General features: G+C 41.9%; 1 long non-coding RNA gene across 2 annotated transcripts; it reads right to left on the bottom strand.

Annotated features, from left to right (window-relative positions):
- Positions 1 to 2,973: 2,973 nt before the first annotated feature.
- LOC306808905 lies at positions 2,974 to 5,266 on the bottom strand. Of its 2 annotated transcripts, none has more exons than XR_013776118.1 (3): positions 5,221 to 5,266; positions 3,862 to 4,126; positions 2,974 to 3,314 (listed from the first exon to the last, which is right to left on the bottom strand). It is a non-coding gene; the product is annotated as an uncharacterized lncRNA (long non-coding RNA). The 2 variants fall into 2 exon arrangements; XR_013776119.1 differs by having other exon boundaries at positions 5,074 to 5,244.
- Positions 5,267 to 6,793: the final 1,527 nt, after the last annotated feature.

The following is a 6,793-nucleotide window of genomic DNA, read 5'->3' as shown; positions in this document are numbered from 1 at the left end:
TCTGAAAGGAAGCCAAGTTGTTTCCTATTAATGACTCACTTCCATTCTTTCCCATCATGTTTCTGGGCAGGGACTTGCTTAAGCTTCTTTGTTTCATGCTGAGTTCTGCTCTTTGAGATAAATGCTGCTTGCCAAAAGCTTCCTTTCTAGCAGAGTTCAAAATAAAGTTATTAATTCATATACATTGGCACAATCCAGATTTGGGAGAGAAAGGAGAGCCCTGCCAGTGCCCTTGGGGCAGGGTGCACACCAATGCATTTAAATGTTGGGGAGATAATTTTCTCCCTAAAGCAGCATTTAGTGGGGTTCAAGTTTATATAAGGAAAGTGCTGTTCCATTCCAGATGGGCAGACTGGAGGCCCAAGCTCCACCTTGCTGAGGCTGATGGAGTTGTCTCATTGATTTTAGGAATGTTTGGGTCTAGATCTTAAGGCCTGCAGTATTTTACTAAAACAAGTCTCTTGTACCTGATTTTGGAAACAAATTCCATGCCCTACCATGTCTCTGTGAGTCTTTTTATTGACTTTGAAATAGGTTTTTCCCAAGAGGTAACAAATATTGTGACTTGAGTCTTGTCCCTCTTTTCCAAATGAAATCTGACATCAACAGTAGAGAAAGAAGAACTTGCATTATCAGAAATCCCCAAAGACATCTATAATCATCACCACTTTTGTTATTAAAGGGCATACTTTGCCATGGTTTGTTTGGTTTGTTTTATGAATTTACTTTGTGAATTCATGAGATTAAAAGCTCAAACGGGATCAATGAAGACTGCACAGCATGCATCAAAGTAATTGTGGATTGTTTTTCAAACTCCAGAGGACTGTTAAGTGTTGAAGAACTGAATTATGAATTTTTCAGATAGGGAGATGAAAGGAAATACATTATCAGTACACAAGGATGAACCAAACTGTGTGACTGGGACCACTCTTGGGATGAAGGCACATGATGTCCTCACTAAGGCAGGAATCTGATCCATGGAGCAGTTTGAGAAAAATCATTTGCTGCCTGTGTACAGGATGTTAACTCTGTGGAAAAGTAATAAAGCAGCATGAACCTTCGAGAGAAACACAGAAGCTTCCAGTACTGCCTTCCATCCTTTCCTTTTTACCTCTGAGCAAGGCTGTATGGAAAATACATTAGAATCATGAGTTTTGCTTAGCTTCAATTTCAAGATGGCAGCATATGATATGATATTTGCCAGTTTTGATTAAATTTAGGCTTCTCTGATCAATGAGCATAATGCTTGTAATACTGTCATCTCCCAAATCTTTGATTTCTGATATTCACTGTTCCTATAAATTATCAAGTACAGCCAATAGAAAGTAGATAATTTCTATCTAGTTAAAATCAAGCAGATTTGAGGATTTGATACTACATTGTTCAAAGTATTTTAATATGCCAAATTTATGGAAATGCTGAATTTAATATTCTTAGAACAATCCACAGACAGAATTCCTTCCCTCCTCTGCCTGATCCCTTGAGTTTGGATAATCTCACTCTATTTTGCATGGCTTTCTCTCAACACACCCAAGATGTCAGCCTTCTTTGTGCTTAAAACCAGAAACTGTTTCATAGTCTGACTTAGCTCATCTGGAATCTGGCTTACCTTGTTTTTCAGTGGGAAGGTGGCAGGAAGGTTCTGAGTGCAGGGATGCAGAAGGCATTCTTGGTGCACTCCTGATTCCAGCTGGTGTAAGGACATTGGGAGGAATTTTCACCAGTCTGGCTGACCCCAGGTTTTTTATTAAAAACCTGGGGGTGAGGCACTACTTCATCCTGAGCACTGCCTGGAAGAAAGACTGGGATCAAAGCTCCCAGTCTGGGAGCTCTGCTGGTTTTCAGCATCTAACCAAAATCCCTTCCCACCTGGTCAAAAACCACTGAGGTGCAGTGTAAGCAGGAATTATTAATAAAACCATCATATGCCTTGCATGGCTTATGATGGTTTTAATAATAATTCTGGGTTTTAATAATAATTGTGGTTTACAGTGGTCCTAGTGTCACACCACAGGGAAAACCAGTCTACCTATGAAGATGTGAAATGGTGAAATGTGATGTGTTTTCTCTCTCCAATCCTTAAAATAGGTAACATTGGTACATTTAGACACAGCCTGTCAATACAATGTCAGATCAGTGTGTAATCATTACAGAAACACTTGAAGATTTTACTAACTGGTTGGAGTAAACTCATCTATTTTGAGCAGAAATTGTCTGTGCACAGTGCAGGGAGGGGAAAGAGCCGTGTTTCATCAACTGATGTGGTGTCTCAAGGAGGTGACACAGTTGGCAGTAAGGAGAGGATGTAGCAAGATTTCACAATTGCAAAGAAAATACTGAGCTGACCTTTTTTGGTTAGATCCTCATCTGGTGTAAATCAGTCAAGATTCATCAATGCCAAAAAATTTTCTGGATGCTGTTTCCCAGTTCTCCAGCATCAAAACTGATGTTTATAGAAGCTCCTAGTTGCACATATTAAAGTAATCAAGAGTATTTTCATTACTGACTGGGCAAGTGAAATGAAGACAGACATAATGGAAATGTGTTAAAAAAATCATAGTGACAAAGAATGTAAATAAAAATGTTTTTTTTTCTCTCCTGTGTATGGCTGTGTGCACAGGTCCAACAGATGCCAGTAATACAATGGAAGGATTGTAGTGAGGGGGAAAGGAAATGTATTTCCCAATCCCAACTGGAAATTATGTCTCTTTTTAATTCTTCCAAGCAACTTAGATTTAAATAGTTCTTATTTTTTTCCCATTGGCCATTTCCCATAGCTGCACATCCCTTGTGTGAGCATCTTGCCTTTGGGATTAGCTACAGAGAAGCACATCTAGAGGAATTTTATTGGATTTCCCAAGCTCCTGCTCTTTCTGCTTCCACTACACAGTCTGGGATATCATTTGTTGGGTTTTTATGAGAAGGAATATTTTCATTTTATTCAAATTCATGCAGATTTTCATATTGTTCTCCTTCTCATCTGCATTCACAAGCCCCCTTCTTTCTTCTCAGGACACCAAGCAGCTGCCACGGAGATTCCAAACACTTGATCCTCCCTGTTGTCCTCCCTCTTTGGTCTCCAGACCTTCTATCCTGGTGAGGGACCCTTTTCTTTGAAGTGTGCCAGTGCAAATGCCTCCCTCTGTCCTGTAGTAAGGGAAGTACCCAGTGCAGGGCTGGTTCAGGTGTGGGATGGAGGCTGTGGGCAGGCACAGTGCAGAGCTGCTGCCTCCCACGAGCTCCTGGCCTGGGGGCTCTTCCTTGCCTGCAGGAGAAATTGTCTTCTTGCTCAGCTCCAAACTGGGCAGGATGCTCTGGAAAAACATGTACAGGACCAGGAGCTGAGGTGTGAGCTATGGGGTGTTTGAACAATTCTGCCTCTGGGAGCACAGCAGGACCCTGCAGCAGTGGGACAGGACCCACCCAGAGCCAACAGTGTCCCAAAGAGGGGCAGATATGGGGTGCTGGGGGCACAGCAGGACCCTGCAGCAGTGAGACAGAGCAAACAGTGTCCCTCACAGCAGCACTCTGGGGTTCACAGGTTGTTTCAAGGGACAGGGACCTTACAAGGGCTGCCTCAGGTATCTCATCCTTGCAGATAGCTCTGCTCCTGCTTTGTGTTTTCAGAGCACAAGTCATCCTTTTGTTCCTAAGGGCCTAATTTTAATGTGAGATGGGCCTGCCTCTCTTCTTCCCTTCCTATCCCTTTTAGAAACATTCAAGGTAAGTTCATCTGAACCTAATTTGCAGGTATGTAACCCAATTTAATCATATATGTAATCTGCATGAGTGGTCGGCCAAGAAGCTCTTCAGAAGTCCTGCAGTGTGGAAAATATCCTGTGGAGTGGCTGAATAACTCACTTTCTCATCCTTGGTGTTAGCCTTGCCTTCATTGGAGCTTGTTTCTCCTTCTGTGCAGATGTGAGCTGCTGGGCAGACACAGATGTGGGATGTTCTGTAGTAGGGCAGGTACTCAAGGTCCAGCACCTGGGAATCTGGGCCAGGCTGCTCACTGCATAGCAGGAGGTTGGGATTCAAGTCTGCAGGACTGTCTCTGGTCAGCAGAGGGTTTTCCAAACCCACTGGGCAGGATAGTGGGGCTGGAGTGCTGCTCTGTCTCCACATCCTGAAATAAGTTTGTATTTGATTGAACTTGATAAAATAATGCCATCAGTGGGAAAGGAGCACAGGCAAAGTCAGTGCCCAGAGTTGGTCTGTCCTGCTGCACACCTGGGCCATGGCACCTGGGCCACTGCTGGGACAATCAGGCCAGACTCAGGAGTGTCAGGATTTTGCATTGGCTTTCAGCTCTTTCTTCTTGAGTCTTGAAATGTTTTCTCATGTAGGGTTTTCAATTAAATTTAAATAACAACATAGTTCCTCAAGCACTCTTCAGTAATTCACACAGGAAAAATATGCAATTTGGTGTTTTGTCCTTGTTGATTAACAACTGCAATAACAAAGCTCGATGAACAACCCCCAGTCTCACTACCTGATTTTTCACAGGCTACTGTTCAGCACTGTATGAAACCATGGCAGGGGGAGTGTTTTTACCTCATTTGAGGTTAAACTTACATCAGATTTCATGAGCTGCCTTGGAAGATTCCAAGCTAAAGAAAAGAACTCCCACAGCCTTGGGCTATTTAGGGTGATTTATGGTCTCCTGAAAAATCTTTGTAGATCAGCAGAGATTTTGAGCATTCTGGAAATGAAAGAACATTGAAATTTGGGTAGAGCCTGAAAAAAAAATACTGTAGAATCCTCCTTTCCTCCAGATAAATTCTTTTTGAGCTTTCTGTACAACCAAAATGGGCATATGCAATTCATGTCTTTAAAGCAGTTTAAAGTTTCAAATTAATTTTTTTTCTATCTCTGTCTTTATTTGAAAAGCTATTTTAACAGACCATTGCTATATAAGGCATTATTTTACTGGGAAAAAAATGGTCATCTTGGTGTTACAGGTAAATACATACAATTATTTTTGCACTAGAAAATTTGAATGCTTCTTGGCTATTTGCTACTCTGGTACTGTTATTTCCCCTCCACACTGACTTTCTCCTGCTTTTTTCTTACCTAGAGCTGTGTCTCCAAGGTTTTTTGCACTTTAAGGATACCTGACAAGTATCTCATTCCAATAGGCCTGAATTGGGTAATGTAACTGCCTGTGATCCACCTGCTCACCAGGGTGAGACAAAGGATATTTTTGTAGTTACCACATACTCAAGGAGAATCCAGGAAGGGGAAAGCCAGCAGGGAGGGAATCTTCATCCTGAATCTCTGGCTGCCATGGTGATGGGGTTCCAGGGGAGCATCACAGAGGGACAGCACCCCACCCACCCCAGTCCCTTTCCTCCTCCCCAGTACAGCCCTGTGGCCATCCTGCCTTCACTGGGGTTATTGCAGACAGCCTGGCTGCTTTCTAAAGAAGCATCAGTTGCTTTTAGCTCTGCCAGGGAGGTAATGAGCTGCTGAGACAAGCCCTGATAAACCAGACATCACCTTCCTTCACCTCCTCCTGCTCTGGCGTAGGAGAGAATGTTGATGAACTTCCAGCCCTGTGACCAGCAGCTACAGTGATACATTCAAAAGGATAAATTTTATTAGGAATTACTTCAATTTAATTAAGGGGTTTTTTCATGCTAATTATTGAAAAGATAGTGATAACATTCCATTTTATTGCAACATAATCACAGAATTGCAGAGTGGTTCTGGTTGGAAGGAACCTTGAGTTTCATCTTGTTTCAAACCCCTGCCATGGGCAGGGACACCTTCCTCCATCCCAGATTGCTCTAAGCTCCATCCAAACAGATCATGACAGAGGATGGGGCAGCCACAGCTCTGGGCAACCTGTGCCAGGGCCTCACCACCCTCTGAGTAAAGAACTTCTTCCTAACTTTGAACCTAAATCTCTCCTTTTTAATTTAAAAACCTTTCCCCCTTATCCTATCACTATTAGCCTGTGCACAGGCTGTTCTCCAAGTATCTGTCCTTATAATAATGCATTTGGGGTTTACAAACATAGAAGAAAGCATGAGAATGCCTCAAATGTTACTTTTAAGGTATTTCTGAGTGTTGTATTTCCATACTTTAAAAATAAAGAATTTATGTTGTAAATAAAAAGAAAGAGACAGACTTGATGGTATTTCACACTGAAATAGTTATAATGTATTTTTCTCCATTTAAACTTAGAATACATTTTGCTACATTAGAGATTATTTTTTCTTATTACTGCATCAACATGTATGTATTTCAGAGTTTAGCTGGCAAGTGTAATAGAGTGGAGCAAGTTCTCTGACAATACATTGAAAAATGTTCATAAATGGCTGGGTAATGGAGAAATTGTGAATATGATTCATTTCTGCCTAGTATTTGATCTATTTACTGAAATTCCAAAGCTTTAAAGCACAGGAATGATTTTGAATGGACTATTATTATTCATCCCATATATTATCTTGTTTGCTGCCTGCAGTAAGAAGTGGTTTATTATAATGTGATTTCTCAGCTGCAGCAGTCTGATATCTGGCAGCTAATGAAGTGTTCAGGCACCCAAAACCCCACCATCATTGAAATTCATTACCACAAAGATTCTGCCAGAACTAATTGCTGTCAAGGCTGCTTATGCACATCTCAGTTTCATTTCACAGAATGACAGAGCTCATGCTCAACAGGAACAAACCCCTCCAGCCTGCAGCACACCCCTGCACAGCTCTGGAGGTTCCTCCAGTGAGTTAACACTCTGGCAGGGCCAAGAATAGTCTGGGGATTTGGATGTGGTTTTTCTCCCTTGAAATTG

This window comes from Erithacus rubecula (genome assembly GCF_903797595.1).
Source record: "Erithacus rubecula genome assembly, chromosome: 16".
Taxonomy (NCBI): Eukaryota; Metazoa; Chordata; class Aves; order Passeriformes; family Muscicapidae; genus Erithacus; species Erithacus rubecula.
The sequence above is the reverse complement of the archived record's forward strand: the minus strand, read 5'-3'. Positions and strand labels throughout refer to the sequence as shown.